General features: G+C 46.5%; 1 protein-coding gene across 2 annotated transcripts in view; it reads left to right on the forward strand.

The window, feature by feature from the left end:
* Positions 1-528: 528 nt before the first annotated feature.
* The window catches only part of LOC135901050 (acyl-CoA Delta-9 desaturase-like), a 204,038-nt gene continuing 184,097 nt past the window's right edge, over positions 529-20,469 (forward strand). The window contains exon 1 of one of the 2 annotated variants that reach the window (XM_065430693.1): positions 529-667. The gene's annotated coding sequence lies outside the window, so the exon portion shown is untranslated. The remainder of the gene's footprint in view (positions 668-20,469) is intronic. The other variant, XM_065430692.1, reaches the window with a different exon arrangement.

The following is a 20,469-nucleotide window of genomic DNA, read 5'->3' on the forward strand; positions in this document are numbered from 1 at the left end:
GAAGGAGCGGGCTTTTGCCGCGAACATACGGGCGTTGGCACCATACTTCTAGCCACCATAGTATGCACGTTTCTGTCGCCTGCTGTTCCCATCGATATCAGTTATCACTGTTGCCGGCATCCGTACACAGTAAGTAGAAGAGACTCCACAGATAGTAAAATTATGCTTCAAAAATTTTGAGACGTTTCCCAAGTGAACTGCTGTGGGTATAGATGCTTCAAATAGTAGGCTTTCCTTGGAGACAAGAAAAAGGGAGTGCTTGAAAATCAGTGATCGGTCCCTTTAAAGGAACCCACACCAAGTCAGGTCATTTTGAGCTGACAAGCGTAGTGCATATAGTGCGCGCTAACGATCGTGTTTGCTAAGTATGCCAGTCTGCCGGGTTGTGGGCTCGCAAGCTAACGTGCCTCCTGTTTTGCAGCAATCGCATCCCCGGCTGTTCAACGGCAAAGAAGATATTCCTGCTGCCCTGGTCGACACCGTACGCCGACTGGTGTGGGTGTTCAAGCTGCGCATGCGTCAACGTTCCGCTGGCCATTGTCTGTCCGGCAGCGCGCGAGGGACGCTATCGGGGACCAGACCGCATACAAAAGCGGCAGCAGACAGCCATCCTGTCGCAGTCTGACGGGGTGTGGGCTCGCAAGCTAACATGCCTTCTGTTTTGTAGGTAAGCCACAATTTTAGCGATAGCCACTTATTTTCTTGCTTTGTTTCCCCCGTCTGACTGCGACAGGGCCTTTTGCGTTGTGCTGTGTATTTTGCCATGTCCTTTGCATCCAGAATTGCAAACTGTGCTGCTTGCTGCGAACCGGTGCCACGGGATGCGCTAAGCGTGCGCTGTTGTGAATGTAGCAGCTTATATCGCACTGAGAAGTGCTCAGGCGTTGCAAAAAAAGAACGTAAAAGTAAGCTGGGTGTGTTTAGAGTGCGCCATGAAACAAACAACATATGACGCAATGATCAATTCTGCAGAGCCGCAGCCCACTCTGCGAGACGTAATGGTTGCCATAAGCTCTGTTCAAAGCAGGCTAGTTGAATTCTACTTCCGAGTAGACAGACTTGGTAAGGCCATGCAGTTGCAGTCTACTAAGAATGACTCAGTGCTGGGATTAGCTGAAACGCAGAGTAAGCTGATCAGAAAAGTTGGAAGCTCGATGGAAATACTGTCAAAAAGTATGCTGAAATAACATGTATTGTTTCTCAGAGCAGACAGGTTGCTGCTCTCAGGAAATACTACGATGAATTAGACACACCTCTTGCGGTGAAGGGCAAGGAAATCGCGCAACTGCAGACAGCGGTCACAGATTTGGAGATTTATTCTAGAAGGAATAATATCAAAATTCATAGCGTGAAACCTGGTGCTAATGAAGACCTTAACATTGTTTTCAAATCACTAGTAGAAAAACTAGATATAGCATCGCTGACCACTGATTGTATTGATGCAGATCATAGGCTGCCAGCTAGGGAAGGAAGTATACCGCCCATAATCGTTAAATTCACTTCAAGAGTACAAAGAGACACATGGTATAGCAAGCGTAGAATCTTGATAAAGGAAAACATTTTCATTAATGAGCTTGACTGCTGAAACAAGGAGACTGATCTGGCAGGCAAACCAAGTTGCAAAGGCTAAGGCATTCAAGTTTGTGTGGACCAAGAATGGAATGGTTTCCATGAGAAAAATTGAAGGATCTGGTGCGAAGAAAATTGTCAGCGAAGCTGATCGATCAAGGCTGATTTAGTCATGTCCTCTGCGCTCAATTCATTCGCAGAATGGGTACAAAGAAGGTTACGCTCTAATGATAGCTGCACTGCACCATTTCTAGAGCTTGTGCACACTAATATCTGAAGCATTAAAAAGCACTGGAATTCTCTAAATGTGTACTTGAGCGAAGCATTGCGATACTTAGACATCCTCATATTAACAGAGATAAATATAACCAGTCCGAATCTGCAGCCTACGTTATGAAAGGTTTACAGTCACATTCAAAGTGCCGTGAACTGAGCAAGGGCGATGACATCGATGTTTTTGTTAGAAACGAAAGGATAATGGAAGCAATTTCTGCTGACTTGATAACAGCATTCATTGTAGTGAAATTGATAACAGCATCCATTGTGGAACTATCTTATGAAGAAGATAGATTATGGATGCTTTGTAAAAGTTACCTGACAAATCTAGATCTGCAAAAAGAATATCGAGCCGCACGTAACAAGCTTATGCTATGTTCAGACTACGTTCGTAAGGCGCCGATTTTTCGTAACATGCGTAAGCGGAAGCGCAACAAGCGTATGCGTCTAGCTCAGACTGTGAACGTAAAGGTACCAACGTGCGCAATTCACGGGAAAATCGTGGGTGAGAGTGTTAAAGGGTCGGCAACATTTACGACTGCGATATTACGACCGTTGCGACACAGCCAATGACCGATAAGCTTTTTCAACAACCGGTGACGACACTTCCGTCCTCCCGTCTGCAGACAGCTCCGGGCGCGGGAAGTGCCATTCCGCCATTCCGTGCGCACGATTGGCTGTGTTCGTGAAAATTTGTGCAGTACGTGCGCCTTGCGAGACTGTTTTCAGTTCATCTGGTTTATCCGCCGAGGAAATCAATGGCCGCAGATGCGTGCTCCGAACTTGGATGAGTGGTCTCATTAGGTTTTCAAGGAAGCGGAACTGCTGGGGCGACATGCGCATGAAGTTATGAAACATCGCAGCGTCACCAACTCGGACCTTGGCGTAAAGGTTGCGAAAATCGCCGTCCTCGTCCCTGTCGAGAAATACTTGCCGCACCCAAACCCTTCTGCGTCGCCTTCGTCGTCTTTGGGCGATTGAATACATGAATATAAGTTTGTTTTGAGCGTGAATTTCTTCGATCTCGGCCAGCGCTCGCATGTTGACAGGAGCCATATTGGACCGCTGGTGACGTCGATTCTGCAGCTCCAAATTTGATTGGCCTGTTGTAAAAGCCGTAATTTAAGCAGCAGTAAGTGTGAACAAAGGTGCCGGCTTAACTGCCGTAACGTGTTTTACGGCCGTTACGTTCGATACGCCGAAAGAGCTGTTACGCGCGTTACGACCGTAGTGTGAACATAGCTTTACTGCTCAGTTACGAGTAATGCTATGTTCACACTATGGTCGTAAAGCGCGTAACAGCTCTTTTGGCGTATCGAACGTAACGGCTGTAAAAAACGTTACGGCAGTTAAGCCGGCACCTTTGTTCACATTTACTGCTGCTTAAACTACGGCTTTTACAACAGGCCAATCAAATTTGGAGCTGCAGAATCGACGTCACCAGCGGTCCAATATGGCTCCTGCCAACATGCGAGCGCTGGCCGAGATCGAAGAAATTCACACTCAAAACAAACTTATAGTCATGTATTCAATCGCCCAAAGACGACGAAGGCGACGCAGAAGGGTTTGGGTGCGGCAGGTATTTCTCGACAGGGCCGTGGACGGCGATTTTCACAACCTTTTCGCCAAGCTCCGAGTTGGTGACGCCGCGATGTTTCATAACATCATGCGCATGTCGCCCCAGCAGTTCCGCTTCCTTGAAAACCTAATGAGACCACTCATCGAAGTTCGGAGCATGAATCTGCGGCCATCGATTTCCTCGGCGGATAAACCAGATGAACTGAAAACAGTCTCGCAAGGCGCACTGCAAAAATTTTCACGAACACAGCCAATCGTGCGCACGGAATGGTGCAATGGCACTTCCCGCGCCCGGAGCTGTCTGCAGACGGGAGGACGGAAGTGTCGTCACCGGTTGTTGAAAGCCGAAAGCTTATCGGTCATTGGCTGTGTTGCAACGGTCGTAACATAACAGTCGTAAATGTTGCCGACCCTTTAACACTCTCACCCACGATGTTTGCGAGAATTGCGCACGTTGGTACCTTTGCGTTCGCAGTCTGAACTAGACGCATACGCTTGTTGCGCTTCCGCTTACGTATGTTACGAAAAATCGGCGCCTTACGAACGTAGTCTGAACATAGCATAAGTAAACCGGAATGCTATGCTGAAAAATTTTCAGTGTCGCAGTAACGTAAGAAAGACGTAGAGCTTGCTGAATGACTTGGTGGGAAAACTTGAATGTAAACTCTAGGCGATGGCTTGCTGAAAACATTTTCGCCGGCATAGTCATTGGACATTGCTAACTCCTTAAAGATGCCTTTGAACTATCACTAACAAAACTAAAACAGCAGTCTTCTAGACCTCCGAGTTTAAATTACCTAGGTCAAACGATTCCAAACTCAGCTATTCTACCATCCATCAATGCAAGTGGCCTGTGGAACTTGATTAAAGCAATTCCACTCAACAAACCGGCAGATTATGACCGAATAAGAGCGCCAGATATGAAGTGCAATTTCTATAATCTCCAAAACGTGCTCTTGTTAATCTTAAACTGATGTTTCGAAACAGGTATAATCCCGCAGCATTTAGAGACCTCAGTAATTAGACCAATTTATAAGAAAGGTAGTAAATTAGATAAAAATTATTATAGACCAATTGCAATAATGAACGTGTTAGCGCATGTAACGGAGAAATTTATTTACACTTGCATGATATCCTTTCGCGATAAATTTGATATTATCAGCCCCTCCCAATACGGTTTTAGACGTAGGTTAAGTACAGTCGAGCTGCTTGGAGGATGTAACGATTATGTATGTAAAAATATTGATCAAAATAATATTGTGCTTGGCCTTTTCTTAGATCTGACAAGAGCTTTTGAAACCATAGAACACATCATGATATACAAACTAGAAAGTATTGGTTTCCGAGGTCTTTATTCGAAATTCGTTTGCAATCATTTTTCAAACCATTTGCATGTAGTCTCTATAAAAAATACATATAGTGATTTTACATCAGTTAGATATGGTGTACCTCAAGGATCGGTTCTGGGACCTCTTTCATTTAACATTTACGTCAATGATATTGCCAACATACAACTGAGTGATGCGATATTTCGATATGCTGATGACACTGCACTGCTTATATCACGCGAATCGTATTCTGAAGCCATATAACTAATTCAAGAAGACGAAATAAATACGTATGATTGATTGGTTAAAAACTAATCATATATGTTTAAACAAAGAAAAAACTACCATGATATGTTTTGGAAATCCTCAAAAGACTGTTAGCCTAGACCTGTCCCTTCAATCACATGGTTATCAAGTATTTAGAGTGCCCTTGCATGTCTCTACCGCTATCCCTTTCTGTTAAGTACCTTGGTCTTCATTTTGACGACCGTATGTTGTGGGATATTCACATTGACTACACAATGAAGCGTTTACGAACAATACTATCACCCCTGCGGCATGGACCACACGAACAACTGGTATTCGAGATTAGAGAACTAATCAATACCTTGACTCAGAAAGGACACCACGTGGCATTTCAGTGGCTTCCGAGTCACTTCGGCGTCATAGGGAACGAACATGCTGATAACGCTGCTCGGTCGGCTCTTTAAGGCAACGAAGAGGAGCCGATACCATTATCAAGGACAGATGCCGCTAGAAAACTTCGAATGGTCAGCCATGATATCACTTTCTCCTTGTGGAATGCAGGAAGTTTTCAAAACAACCGGCTGCATAACCTAGAATCCTCTCTACGCTTTTGCATTCCAACTGGACTCTGCCGTCGTGAAGCTACCCTGCTTTGTCGAGTACAGCTAGGGTTGGCGTTCACCAAATCTTTTGCTTTGCGAATCGGATGGGCCGATGACGCCTCGTGTGATAACTGTGATAACGAGGAGACTCTTCAGCGCCTTCTCTGTGACTGTCCTCGCTAAAGTGACTGTCCTCGCTAGACGATCACTCGCAAACGCGACAGCGCGCTTTGACCGAAGACCTCTAACAGAGGAACTTATCTTAAAATGCCGCCATCACAAGGCCATCGCAGCAGAGGGCGATGAGGGCACTGTTGCAGTTTTTAAGGGCAACAGAATTGGACGAGCGGCTGTAGCATGAACAGATGTTCATAGTGCTGCAAGTGGTACTGTGCTGGGCTGTAACAGTATGCGGCGACAGTGACCGACTGTGATTGTATGTCTATGCTCCTTTCTTTCTTTATCTCTACTCTGCTATATTTTACCTCCCCCTCCCCTCTCTCCCCAGGGTAGGGTAGCAAACAGGATCTTCCCCTTTGGTTAACCTCCCTGCCTTTCCCCTTTCCTATGTCTCTCTCTCTCTTTACGAACAATAGCAGCTCAGTTATGCACGCTTAAATTTAAGACGCCTGTTAAGTCGCGAAGGTTAGTTTTTAAGGCGCTAGGTCAGTCTGTGCTCACATACGGTATTTCAGTTTTTGGTTCCTGCTCCCAAACGAAAGTAGATCGAGTGGATAAGCTATTGCATAGGATAGCTACGAACATACTGTATGGCGCCGCTTATGATTGTTCAGGCAATGACTTAAGTAATATTGCAGGTGTTGAGTCCTTTTCGGATCTGTTTGTACAAGCGATACTTTTTCGTAATATTTTTTGGAATCGTCACAAAATAATACAGAGTAAACCTAAAACGCTAAGAAAAACATACCTTTATCAGTTACCGCGTATATATACGGACTATGGTAAATAGTGTTGAGAATACTACGTTCCTTTTTATTTTAACCAGTTGCGGGAAGAAATAATTCAACAGTATATATATATATATATATATATATATATATATATATATATATATATATATATATATATATATATATATATATATGTATATATATATATATATATGTATATATATGTATGTATATATATATATATGTATATATATGTATGTATATATATATATATGTATATATATATATATATATATATATATATGTATATATATATATATATATATATATATATATATATATATATATATATATATATATATATATATATATATATATATATATATATATGTATATATATATATATATATATATATATATATATACTGTTGAATTATTTCTTCCCGCAACTGGTTAAAATAAAAAGGAACGTAGTATTCTCAACACTATTTACCATAGTCCGTATATATACGCGGTAACTGATAAAGGTATGTTTTATGATAAAGGTATGTATGTATGTTTTTTTAGGTATGTTGATAAAGATATGTATATATATATATGTATATATGTATATATGTATATATATATGTATATATGTATATATATATATGTATATATGTATATATATATATATATATATATATATATATATATATATATATGTATATATGTATATATATATATGTATATATGTATATATATATATGTATATATGTATATATATATATATGTATATATGTATGTATATATATATATATGTATATATATATATATATATATATATATGTATATACATATATGCATTATGTATGTATGTATAACCAGTTCCTTTCATTATTTTCACTATTGTGTTGTAAACAAAAACTTTGTTTGGGGGAAATAGCGGGAACATATTTTAAAATCAAATTAGCTTTTTTTTTCACGCTACTAACACAGTAAAATATTCATGTTTAGTGTTCTTTTCAAGCCGTTGCGATATGTATAATATACTTTGTGCTTCTTTTGCTAGCAGCGAGCTAGCAGCCCCTCACGTCTCCGTGACCCGTCCACAAGCGACTTGCGCTTATGGGGGCACGATATGTGTAATAAGTGGTGAGCTGCTGAAGTAAAGATGTATCTATGTATTACATCTCTACGCACCGCGGACAGAGCTTAAATTCTAAACCAAAAGCCGTTTAGCCTTCTCGCAGGCACCCCCCGCAGGGGCGTCTGCGCAAGCAGGCGTTTGGTGTGTTGCGACACCACGGACCCGAGAACACGAGGGTTGGCCCCTCCCGCGTGTAGCCGTGCGCGGCTTAGCCGTGTCTGGGGAAAAGGGGATCCTGGGGGTTGAGCCGAAGCTGGGTGTTTGGACCTTTAAGGCCCCCCGGCGGAGGCAACACACCCCTTTGGCCTCTGCTTCACATAGACGGCACCCCCGGACTGACCCACCCGGAGGAAATCGGCAGTCGCCTTTTCCTGTCTCTCCCTCCTTCAATCTTCGTCTTTATCTCTCACTTTTTGACCTTTCCTGTCTCCTTTTCTCTTCTGTTTACTTCCTTTCTCCTGGCGGCGAGGGTTAACCCTGTGTGGCTATCCAACCTTGGGTACACCATATTCGGTTATAGTGACGGCGTACGACTGGCGTCGTGCAGTCTTGTATGCAAGCTCTGCCGCGTCCCCTCGTTGGGCTCCGTGGTGGGTGGTCGGCGCTGTTGCCGAATGTATATATTTCTTCATGGAAACTTCTTTCCCTTCCCTTGTTGATCGCCCTCAGAAACGAGGGCGCACCGAAGATGTCTTCAAGTTTTTTGGACACCAAACCCAGAATTTTCCCCGCTTCCACGTTGTTCATTCTGAAAAGCCAAACAAAGCCGTGCGAAATATTTCACCATTCCTTGTTTCAAAGTCCCTGACTGATGTTTTTGGTCCAGGTTATAAGGTATCGAGAATGACAAGCGGCGATCTCCTCTTGGAGCTCCGCGATTTAAAACAATATGAGAAACTACCGCAACTAGTGTCATTTGGGGAGACTCCCATAACAGTAACCCCGCACCGTACAATGAACACCACCCGTGGTGTTGTGTCAGATGATGATTTGATTGACCTGACTGAGGCGGAGCTCCTGGAGGGCTTCAGCGAACAAAATGTGATCAACGTCAGAAGAATTAAGATGAGGCGGGACGGTAAAGAGATTCAGACGAAGCACCTTATAATTACTTTTGGATCAAGTATCTTGCCCGAGTCAATCGAGGCCGGGTACATCAAGCTCCGTGTTAGGCCGTACGTGCCAAACCCACTCCGTTGTTTCAAATGCCAGCGCTTCGGCCACAGCTCGCAGAGCTGCCGAGGCCGCCAGACTTGTGCTAAATGTAGTGCCCAAGAACACACCTCTGAAGCTTGTGAGAACGCTTTCCACTGTGTAAACTGTGACGGGGATCACGCCGCGTACTCGCGGTCGTGCCCCTCATGGAAGAAGGAAAAAGAAATTGTAACGATCAAAGTAAAAGAGAATATATCCTTCAAAGAGGCACGCAGGCGGGTTTCATACCTGCCCAAGAAAAGTTTTGCCGATGTGACGCGTCAGGGGGCAGCGACACAACGGCCACCGGCGGCTGTCCGACCCACAACCAGCGAGTCGGCAGTCACGCCATCTGCCCCCGCGGCGGCTGCAGCTAGCCCTGCTCCGTCAACCCACCAGACGGGGCCACCGACCGCGAAGGTGGGCGCAGCTGAGGCTGCCCCAACCTCCGCGGCCCCTTCCAGCGCTGGCAACAGCCAGCGCAGCCAAATCCCCCACGGAGCCCCATCGACCTCCGGGCTGGTGGGTGCACGGGTCTTGCCCTCCAAGGCAGGGCCCTCGCTGGTAAATTCTCGCTCGCAAGAGCACGTGTCCGGCGCCTCACAAGAGGCAATGGACACTACAACTATCCTCAAGGCGCACCCAGCGCCTAAGGAGCGGCGAGGCTCCCTCGAACGCTCCAGAAAGAGTAGAACGCCCGTTACAGGGCCTCGAAAGGGCTCTGTAATCTAAGACATCCCTTCCGTTTCCGTAAACTCAGCACCAATTAAATTTAAAATATGGATACACAAATCATTCAATGGAATGTCAGAGGTCTACTTAGGAATCTTGATGATGTTCAAGAACTTATCCATAAACACAATCCAAAAGTGCTGTGTTTACAGGAGACACACTTAAAATCTACACACACAAACTTTCTCCGAAAGCACGTTACGTTTCGCAAAGGCCGCGAGGATGCTGTCGCAGCATCTGGCGGTGTAGCTATTATTGCTGACAAAAGTGTAGCGTGTCAGCATCTAAAGCTCCAAACGGCCCTTGAGGCCGTGGCCGTTCAAGCCATACTTTTAAATAAACTCATTACGATCTGTTCTCTGTATATACCACCACATCATCACCTTCACAGACGCGACTTAGAGTCATTAATAGATGAGCTCCCGGACCCCTATTTTATTCTTGGTGATTTTAATGCACACAGTACTTTGTGGGGCGATTCACGCTGTGATGCATGAGGTCGCGTCATTGAACAGGTACTTTTTTCCTCCGGAACATGTCTCTTGAACACGAAGGAGCCCACATATTTTAACCTGTCCAACAAATCATACTCTGCCATAGATCTTAGCATTTTATCGCCGACGCTTTTACCCTATTTTAAATGGAATGTGCTTAACAACCCGTATGGGAGTGACCACTTCCCAATAATCCTAACCACGCCGAAACCAGATCAACTTCCCCCGCTGGTCCCTCGGTGGAAGATTGACTCAGCCGATTGGGAACGGTACCGAACTCTTACTTACATGACGTGGACTGAGATGTCTGGTATAACCATAGATGATGCTGTTGCATATTTTACAGCTTTTATACTGGATGCCGCCTGTAAATGTATTACACAAACGAGCGGCGTGGGTTCCAAGCGGCGTGTTCCCTGGTGGAACGATGCATGCAGGCAAGCACGGAGGAACCAAAACAAAGCGTGGACGATATTTCGCGATTCTCCTACACCTGAAAACCTGGAAAACTTTAAACATGTCAAATCCCAGGCAAGGAGAACGCGCCGGCAAGCAAGACGAGAGAGTTGGGCGAAGTTTATATCAAGCATCAACTCGTACACAGATGAGAGAAAAGTCTGGAATAGAGTGAAGAAAGTTAATGGGCAGCAAACGTATTCCTTACCTCTAGTAAATAGCCACGGAGAAAGCCTTGAAGACCAAGCCAACTCTCTCGGTGCACATTTTGAATACATATCGAGCTCTTCACACTACTCCGAAACCTTCCTAAAGTACAAAACACAAATAGAACAGAAAAAATTAGAAAGAAAGTCTGCTAAAAGTGCGGCGTACAACGATCCATTCTGTATAGCAGAACTGCAGGCAGCACTAAACTGTTGTAATACATCCGCCCCAGGTTCAGACCGAGTAATATATGAGATGTTAAAACAACTACCACCCGAAACACAGAAAACCCTCCTCTACCTATACAACGTTATATGGTCTTCCGGCGAGATCCCCTCCGTTTGGAAGGAGGCTATTGTAATTCCAATTCTGAAACACGGCAAGGATCCTTCCTCTGTATCAAGTTACCGACCTATAGCGCTAACAAGTTGCCTCTGCAAAGTATTCGAAAAAATGATTAACTGTCGCCTACTACATATCCTCGAATCAAATAAATTCCTCGACCCATACCAGTGCGGGTTTCGCGAGGGTCGATCCACTAGTGACCATCTCATACGTATCGAGGCACGTATTCGTGAAGCTTTTGTTCATAAGCAGTTTTTTTTTATCAGTATTCTTAGATATGGAGAAAGCTTACGATACTGCGTGGCGGTTTGGCATATTGAGAGACCTCTCACAGTTAGGTATACATGGCAATATGTTTAGTGTTATTGAAAGCTATCTGTCTAATCGCACATTCCGTATTCGAGTGGGCAATATCTTGTCACGAAAATTTATACAGGAAACAGGAGTGCCGCAGGGCGGTGTGCTCAGCTGCACGCTCTTTATAGTAAAAATGAATTCTCTTTGTCTACACATACCACATAACATCTTCTATTCAACGTATGTTGACGACGTGCAGATAGGATTCCAATCAAGTTCTCTTGCAATCTGTGAGCGACAGGTCCAGCTTGGCCTTAAGAAGGTCTCCAAATGGGCTGACGAGAACGGGTTCAGACTGAACCCACAAAAAAGCACATGTGTCGTTTTCTCGAGAAAAAGAGGCCTGCACGCTGATCCTGAAATTCTGTTGCATGGTGAGCGCCTGCCTGTAAACAAGGAACATAAATTTTTAGGCATAATTTTAGACGCGAAATTAACCTTTGTACCGCACATAAAGTATCTTAAAATCAAATGTAGGAAAACAATGAATATCTTAAAGGTGCTCTCACGCACAACCTGGGGCAGTGATAGAAAATGTCTCATGAACCTATATAAAAGCCTCATACGCACACGACTAGACTATGGAGCCATAGTTTACCAGTCGGCTACTCCAACTGCTCTGAAGATGCTAGACCCTGTACACCACTTAGGAATTCGCCTGTCCACAGGGGCCTTTAGAACAAGCCCAGTGGAAAGTCTGTACGTTGAATCGGATGAATGGTCACTTCATCTGCAGCGAACATACTCGTCTTTCATGTATTTTCTTAGAGTAAACGGAAACAGTCAGCACCCCGCGTATTCCACTATAAACGATTTGTCCAGTTGTCAACTTTTTCGCAATCGGCCCACAGTGGCAAAGCCTTTCTCACTGCGTGTCAGAGACATAGCTGAAGAAACAAGTTTTCCTCTGCTTGAATACCATCCTATGTCCCCTGCTATACGGCCCCCACCGTGGCAGTGGCAACCAATAGAGTGTGATATATCCTTCATAACTGTTACAAAACGCGCTCCTCTCGCGCATATACGAATGTACTTCCTGGAATTACAACACAAATACTCATGTCCTGAATTCTTTACAGACGCATCAAAGAGTAATTCTGGCGTATCTTACGCAGCAGTCGGTCCATCCTTTTCGGATACCGGTTTTCTGCACACGAGCACAAGTATCTTTACAGCAGAGGCCTACGCCATATTGGCTGCCGTTAAACACATTAAAGAATTGAATATCCCAAAGGCAGTTGTATACACAGACTCTTTGAGCGTCGTAAACGCATTGAAAACTGTGAAGAAATATCAAAATCCTATAATTGTATCTCTCTATTCAGCATTATGCACCACCTATGCGTCCAGGCAGCATATCGTAGTATGCTGGGTGCCGGGGCACCGCGAGATTGAAGGAAACGTGTTGGCTGACCAGCTAGCCACATCCGTGCACGCGAACGCTGCAGACATTTCCACGACTGTCCCTGTAATGGACCTTAAGCCCTCCATAAGGAAAGCGCTCAGGGCTTTCTGGCAGCGGTTATGGGATAAAGAAACAGAAAATAAACTGCATGTTATCAAGCCATATCTTGGCAACTGGCCGCCGGTATCAAAGAGCCGCCACACGGAAGTAATACTTTGCAGACTTAGAATAGGACACACATACAGTACACACGCATACCTCTTGTCAGGTGGTGATCCACCCATGTGTGATAAATGTGGTGAGCCACTTACCGTGCTTTACATCCTGATGCAATGCAGAGAATTAGATGCAAATAGGAAAAAGCATTTTCCATTACCTCACCGGCAACAAATTCCACTTCATCCCCAAATGATTATAGGTATGGAACCTCTCTTTAAACATCAATCACTGTTTCAATTTTTAAAAGCTGTACATAGCTTTCATACTATAGCCCCAGGAAATCCGTAGTACAGCCTCCTCACAGAGGTTTCTGCTGCGGTAGCTGCATTGAAAGAAAGCACCGGCCTCCCAGCCTTTGGGCTCAAAGGCTTTAAGGAGGCATATGTGCTATTTTCATATTCATGCATTTTAGCCCCATTATCACTTGTCACTCGTCCTATACCCAGAGACCACTCCACGTATCACTGTCATAATTTTATACCTATATATCGGTTTATGCTTCTGCGATAGCGACTAATTTTAGGCCACTTTACAGCCATGTTACACCTCATCATCGTAACTCACCAATCAGCGCTTAACACATCATTATCAGTAATGGCGCTCTTTGGCCACACCTGGCCCTTGCGCCACTAAACAATACACATCCATCCATCCATTCTCGCAGGCACCGCGCTCCCAGCCGAAGAGTCAACGTATATCGCACAATGCTCCGCGATCCGCTTGCATCTGCCGTAGTGTTCGTGTAGCAGGTGTCACACGGACAACTCCGGTCTCCTTCAAACTCCCTTCCCTTAAAGGACCGCAAGGGAGTTTCACCTCAAAGGAGTTAGCTCCGTGTCACACGGCCTATAAGCGAGCTTTTGAAAGCTGCCGCTGGGGGCCCATTAGGCGCTGCTCACCTCGTACGCAGCCATGAAAGAAACACGTTATATATTGCTAAAAAGTCTTTGGAAAGACGTGGATCACTCATTCCGCATGCGCGAGACGTGCGATCGCGTTGACCAAAGCAACAAAAAATGGCGCAGTCAGGGCAAACGCAGCAGCCATTCCGAGAACGCCTGGTTCGAGAGTCGAATGCAGCTGCTCAACTCATATTTTTGTTAGTGCTCAAATACTATACTATATACAATAAAAACAGTTATAATTGCTGGTAAGAGTGAAATTAATAAAAATTAGGGTGATTTCATGACTCGAAATTCAAGCACTCTGGAAACAAGAGTACTCCCTTCAATCTCCCTTCAAGTGGTTTAGGAGACACACCCACCCTAATTCCTCGTACAATTTAATGAAAAACACCACAAAGTCCTTCTCTGCATTGTTGCCTTGAACCCAACCCGAGTAGGAAGGCAACAAGAACTACACGATCTTCATGGCACCGGCAAATCCGCTGTACATGCACTCTGAACATGCACATGCTCCTGTCACGCTTCGGAAAATTGAACTTGCATCACAATTGCAGCAAAATTTTAAATAAGCAAGAAACACTACTTCGACACCCCAGCTGGACCGGCAACTGCGGGAAGCTGTCATATAGATATATATACGTGACGTCGGTGGTGGTGTTACAACAGGTACGCGTCGTAAACAGCGGCGCCAGTAGCGACATCTCGAGAGAATGTGCTAAACTGCAAGTTTCCGAACATTCTTGTTCGCCCATGACTCTTGGCTCAAAAATAATGGGAGGAAATTGTTTCTCGCTCTTTTTTTCTGATTCAAGGGTGGCTCGAAGGCGCAAAATAAACAACAGAAGAAAATATTTCGTTTTGAAGGCGAAGAGACTATCAAAACCCTCACGCCAGTAAATAAGTTAACGCTGTCGCCAATGGCAAATGTTCAAAGACAACTGCACAATATCAGCACTGCTTCTGTTCGCATGGTTGTACCCATGTGGACGTCACAAGCAGCAAACATAGAGCGCAAAGCCAGTAGAAATAATATGTTCGAGGGCATGTTTTGCGTGCATACACGTTGATATTCAAACTCGCCGAACTCTCAGTGGCGTCGTCTGGCGCAATTGATCAGAGTGCCCCCAGGAGAACCTATCCCATAAATATTTCCGTTCACACTCGTAAACAGGAATAACTCGTCGCAGTTATAAGCTAACGTCTATAGACTGTGGCGTAGTAACTGCAGCCGGCGATGTCTTACATATTATGAAACAGCGATGATGCACTATATTAATGATGCACCGTATAAATAAAAGTTGATCATCTGTCGGAATGCAACTGTCTGATGTACTTACGGAAGATTAGAGCTTTAGGAACCTGCGAGACAGTGGCCTTTCTTCCCATCTCCTCAGCCATGTCATGCAGTACATGTATGGAACAATAAGTTACTTTTAAAATAAAAACTACTTGGTATCGGCTCGGCTGAAAAAAAAAAAAGCTTCATTGTACTTTATTTACTCGTTTTCCTTTTTTTTCATTTCCTTAGGAGAGGGAGTCATGGGAACGATCTCGCCTTTCTTATGCATCGCTGACTGTCACGCTCTAAAATGGAGCGGTTATTCAACGTTTTATCGCATGTTTCCAGTAGCCAGCGCCCGGAGTCCTGATGACTATACATATCACGCGTTTTATTAAATTATGGGGTTTTACGTGCCGAAACCACTTTCTGATTATGAGACACGCCGTAGTGGGGGACTCCGGAAATTTCGACCACCTGGGGTTCTTTAACGTGCACCTAAATCTAAGTACATGGGTGTTTTCGCATTTCGCCCCCACCGAAATGCGGCCGCCGTGGCCGGGATTCGATCCCGCGACCTCGTGCTCAGCAGCCTAACACCATAGCCACTGAGCAACCACGGCGGGTGTATCACGCGTTTGCGGCTGTGTAGTGGTGACATGGCAGATGAGCGACCAAGTCTCAAAGCACTTCGTTTTCCTCTTCTCATGCAACCACGCGAAATAATACCCTGGGCGCTGCGTTTACTCGAGGGGACTCTCCGACAATCTATCGTGGAGGCTGCATGACAAGCTAGCGCATGGCATGCTTTTAAGTTGCAATGTTAATTTTACAGTTGCAAGTTTAATCTTTGCATATTTTTTCGAGTTCGTTGTAGCTCGGATGTCCAAGTGTCCTGTTCAATCAGATTTTTTTTCTTTTTTTCCCGCAAACAAAGATCAAGGGTAAAGCTCGTACATTTGCCGTAAGTGAAAGTGATGTTTTAGTTGCAGATAGTGTGTCATAAGGGCGCTTGGTTGTGATGGTGAGTAATAGTCGCTTCAGTGCAGCTTTTGAAGGAAGCGAGCAACAAAGAAGCCTATCATTCAGCTGTCGTTTTGAAATATGTATGGCGCTTTCAGTCAACACGATTTCAAGGCTATAGGCCCAGTGAAAATACAGGTGGTGATCGGCTCACACTAGTTGTTCTAAACGTACATGTCTGCGCACAATTGTTTACAGGATCCATGACACCGCATTTTTGAGCTTGAATAACGTATTTGCATCTTAAACCATACGCGTCCCACAGCAAACTGGCCAAATTCAAGGACGTTTGATGTGGTAGAACATTTGTTTGCGATATATATATATATATATATATATATATATATATATATATATATATATATATATATATATATATATATATATATATATATATATATATATATATATATATATATATATATATATATATCGCAGTTGAACCACGTATCAGTCTGGTAACACTGACGGGCGATGAAATGAAGTGCATTCTGCGTGGTCAATGTTTCGTTTTCGCATGTGCGTCTTGGCAGTCAGCCCGAGCTAGTTTCCGCAGCGTTCTCTGCGTCGTGCCGTTCTTAGCGTGCGAGTGAAGGACTTGCGGGCACAATATAACGGAGATGGTCTAGCTATGCCCTTCGGTGCCAGAGCATGCGGAGAAACGAGAGTCCGGCCCGGCATGCACATGGTTTCGGAAACTTTCGAGCAGACGACACAGCTACGGCCCCGTACATCTTAAAGTCACACAAGCCACGACAAAATCGTGGTCGCTGTCAGTGGAGGAATTTAGAGGCAGTGATTTCAAATTGAAATTTTGGGTTAAACTTTATGCTGAGAGCCCAGTTTTTTTTTATGTGTATAACTATATCGGAAGACCACGGAGTGCATGGCGTGCTTCGTGTCGGCTCCTCTATTTTCCTATGTTTTTGGCGGATTATCGAGCTTCTCGTGGCAATTCTTCTTACCAGTGATCGGCGGACTCTTCAGGACTCCCCTGACACTAAGTTTCGCCAGGTGGGCCCATCTTCTGGCCGATAAGCAGCGCCTTTTGTCCCGCCACGCAGGCGGGGCGAGCTAAGCCTATCTCCACGTAGGCCACTATGGCCCGGCCGCCGCGGCGGCGGGGCGTGCCAAGCCTACCGTGCCGCCGGACCTCATTGGAGCTCCCAGACTCCGACGGCAAAGTGCCAGGCCTTTCCTGACGTTAAATGGAAGTTGTCCAGGTAGAAGGAACAGATATTAGGCCGGAAGATTTCGGCGAGGGAGCGGGGTGGCGCGATGTCAAGAGGAAGAAACAGGCCGACGGTGCGACCGAGTCCGCGCATAACCAGCATGTGCACATGCAGCGACGGACGGTAGCCACATCGACTACGGGAGTCACCACAGCGCAGTACAAAAGGAAGTACGCCCGTCAAGCGCAGCAGGTTGCCATGGCAAGCCGAATGCCACTGCAGAGTTACCGCCGGACGATTACAAAATCGTTGTACGCCCCCGAGGCGGCTTCAACGTGCGCGATTACGGGACGGATCGCATTTACTGCTGTCTACGTAACGCGGCGGGTGTAGGCAGAGAAGCGGCCGGGGAAGATAGCATCTGCCTCAACGTTAAACAGAACGTGGTGGTGGTCAGCACGCCGTGTGAAGACAGAGCCAAACGCTACGGAGCCATTAGCAAGCTTTGCATCGGAGACCGAGAGTTCGAGGCGAATACCTATCAAGCCGCCCCGGAGAACACTTCCAAGGGTCTGATTAGGAACATTTCCAAAAGCGAGAGCACGGCAGACATCATCGCTAATCTAGTGACGCAGCGCAACCCCGCAGTGCTGCACACGAAACGCATGAGCAACGCGGACAACATAATCGTTTTGTTCGACGGATTCCACTTGCCGAGATACGTATATTACGGACATATGCTCGTCAGATGCTCCCTCTACAGGAAGCAGATTGACGTGTGCTACGAGTGCGGAAGGCTGGGACACCGCGCCGACGTGTGCCCCAATCCCAACGACAAGATTTGCCGTGGATGCGGACGCAACAATCCGTCGCCTGACCATCAATGCGAGCCGCGGTGTCGACTGTGCGGCAAGGGACACTTCACGGGAGACCGCAGGTGCAAGGCGAGATACAAGACCCCATACATAGTCAAGCGTCGCCAACTAGAGCGAAAAAGACAAGAAGAGGAAGAAGCAGCCACAGCGTACGGCAGCGGTTACAACAGCAGCAGCGACTGTAATGGCAACGCCGGCTACTACCTCAATTTTCCAAAGATAGACCGTCATTCAGTCACCGACAACCGAAGAGGACACTAGACTAGCCGCGGCGGAACGGGCGGTGCGGGAAAATCCCGATCTCGATCCCGCTCTCGCAACCGAGCACAGAGGCCGAGAAGCCCGTCGATGACGCGCGGTGGCGGCGGTCCGGGTACCGCAGCTGCGGGCCACATCAACCAACAAAGTCAGCAGCAGCAGCCGTGGCAGCAGCAAGGTCACAGGAGCACTGGGCAACAGGTGAGCTGGGCGGCTGTCGCCGCTTCTCCAGGCGGCGGAGGCGCTTCGGCGGGCCCACCGTCGGCGGCGGCGGTGGGAACGAGCTCGCGCGAGCGAGAGAGCGAGTCCTAAAACAACGTTTTGAGCCATTAGAATCAATAATTGCCCAGCTTAAACGCGAAAATGCGCTCCTTCGAGAGGAAAATGTCAAATTGAAAGGTGAGGCAACCGCAGCAACCGCAGCAACCATCGCAACGTCAAACGACGATGCCGCCGTCCTCGGCGCCTCGATCACCGACTCCATCACGGCCTGAGCCGGCCGGGATGGACACGGACAACGAGGGCAGCTCGAGGGAGACGGTGGATGAACGCGATGATCGTCCAGTTACCGCGAAAAGGACCGCACTAGATCCCGCAAGACCCGACAGCAAACAGGGATGCGGCCGTTATGAGAAACTACAGAAACGTGTAGACAACTTCGAGAAGAGCCTCGAGGAACGTTTTACAAGACAGACGGCTCATATGAACGAAATGTTCAATAACGCGCTAGCTAAGCTCTCTGAACAAATAACACAAATGTTCACCGCGCACTTGGCGCATATAGACGACATAGAAACGAGGCTGTCGCCAGCTGCAGGCAGACCAATCAGAACAATGAGCAAGCCATACGCTAGACAGCAACAACACAATCAGCAGCAGCAAAACACGCTCATAGACGTAGAGACGCGAGCGCAGCTGCAACCGCAGCAGCACCCAAGTCGCCTCGATGGTGACGGGTTAAATTAAACACAGGCATCACCATGGCTACACACGCAACGAAGCACACTAACACTGGGAAACAACAATACACAATCTGGCAGTGGAGCTGCCGGGGCTACAGGAGGAAGTGGGGTAATCTCCAGCAATTCATACGCAGCCGCGAGACGAAACCGGACGTGATCCTTTTACAGGAGACAAACCATCCGGTTAAACTAGCTGGCTACACAGCCATAGACGTGACCGCGACGGAGAACAGGCAAAGAAGGAAACGGGCTACACCCCGCGTGGCGGGTGGCGCTGGGCCGGGGGCGATGGTGCCGCGCCGGCCGTGGGAAGACACGTGCAACGGCCTCGAGAGGCAGATGACCGGGGCGAGCGCTTGGCGCCGTTTTAGACACCTATTAGATCCGGAGGAGACTCGAGCCGCTCAAGGCCACAAGACTCGTAGACTCGTAAGAGATTATAAAGGCGATAACTTCCTCGATGCAATACGTGAACGTTACTTTAAGAAAGCCGAAAGCATCCAGCACGCCGAGTGCGACGGCGTCACAAACGAGAAACTGGACGCGGAATTTAGCGAATCGGAAATTCGGTTAGTCCTGTTCGAACTCAACACTCGATCGGCGCCCGGCCCGGACCGGGTTACCAACAAGACTCTCCGCAACCTAGACGACGAGTCAATCTCCCGACTCGCGGCCTATGTCAGTGAGTGCTGGCGAGAGGGTTCCCTTCCCGAAGTGTGGAAACGGGCCCGCGTTATCATGATTCCTAAACCTGGCAAGCACGTTACGCTCGATAATCTAAGACCGATTTCGCTTACGTCTTGAGTCGGCAAAGTCATGGAACACGCAGTTCTCACCCGCGTGACCGACTTTCTCGAAGATCATGACGCATTCCCGCACCCCATGCTAGGATTCCGCCGCAACCTCTCCGCACAGGACGTATTGCTTCAGCTTAAACACCAGATCGTAGA

This window comes from Dermacentor albipictus, chromosome 1, assembly GCF_038994185.2.
Source record: "Dermacentor albipictus isolate Rhodes 1998 colony chromosome 1, USDA_Dalb.pri_finalv2, whole genome shotgun sequence".
In the NCBI taxonomy this organism is placed as follows: domain Eukaryota; kingdom Metazoa; phylum Arthropoda; class Arachnida; order Ixodida; family Ixodidae; genus Dermacentor; species Dermacentor albipictus.